This window comes from Camelus ferus, chromosome 24 (assembly GCF_009834535.1).
Source record: "Camelus ferus isolate YT-003-E chromosome 24, BCGSAC_Cfer_1.0, whole genome shotgun sequence".
Taxonomy (NCBI): Eukaryota; Metazoa; Chordata; class Mammalia; order Artiodactyla; family Camelidae; genus Camelus; species Camelus ferus.
Genome location: NC_045719.1, coordinates 18720674 through 18721520, shown reverse-complemented (window position 1 = coordinate 18721520; position 847 = coordinate 18720674). Strand labels below are relative to the sequence as shown.

General features: G+C 46.6%; 1 non-coding gene across 1 annotated transcript; it reads right to left on the bottom strand.

Annotated features, from left to right (window-relative positions):
* Nucleotides 1–455: 455 nt before the first annotated feature.
* Nucleotides 456–527, bottom strand: TRNAS-AGA. Its single transcript has one exon. It is a non-coding gene; the product is annotated as a tRNA-Ser (tRNA).
* Nucleotides 528–847: the final 320 nt, after the last annotated feature.

The window sequence follows — 847 nt, the reverse complement described above, 5'->3', positions numbered from 1 at the left end:
CTTCTCACCTAGTGACACACAGTCCTGATGGAGAATAACCTGAAGGTCTGTACAACCCGGCACCTGAAAACAGCAGGGGGTGGGGAGGATGGAGTTCAGCAGACGATACTGTGGAGGGAACCACAGAGGGCAGAGGGTCTGGTCACCAGAGAGAGCAGGGGACCAACGCAGAGGTTTTGCTTCTCCATGTCCCCATGCATTCTGATGACGCCTCCCTCACAGTCACACGGGCCACTCCAGACTGGCAGCTTCCCCACAGCACCCACAGAGTCATGCCCACTGCCACTGTCACATTCGTACCCGAAATATCCACAGATGGTCTTTGGCCAAAGACCTACTTACTACCAGCACTTTACTTTTTTTTCTTTTTTTTGGTATGTGTTTTTTTTTTAACTTAACTCTTTATTTTTTTCCACCATGGGAGAGGTAATTGAGTTCATTTATTTATTTTTTAATGCAGGTACTGGGGTTTGAACCCAGGACCTCGTGCACTCTAAGCACGCGCTCTACCACCGAGCTATACCCTTCCCCTGAGCACTTTCAATTTATAAGGAAAGTTCCAGGTCATCTCAAAGGAGCTCACCTGAAGCAAGAATCCCCTCACCAGTACCTATGATAAAGGGTCATTTAGTACCTGTCTGGCGGCCCTTGGGGACCACAAGCTTGTTCGTTTGTGAGAAAGCACGAACAAGGCCGAATTGTCCGGATGTGAAACACTCCTCACTTCTCTTCACTGCTGTTTCCTTTTAAAATTTCTATAACTTATCCACTCACTACATCTTTATCCAAATGGTGATCTATTTCAGAGAAAACTTTCATTTGTCGTCTCACCATCCACATCTAATAG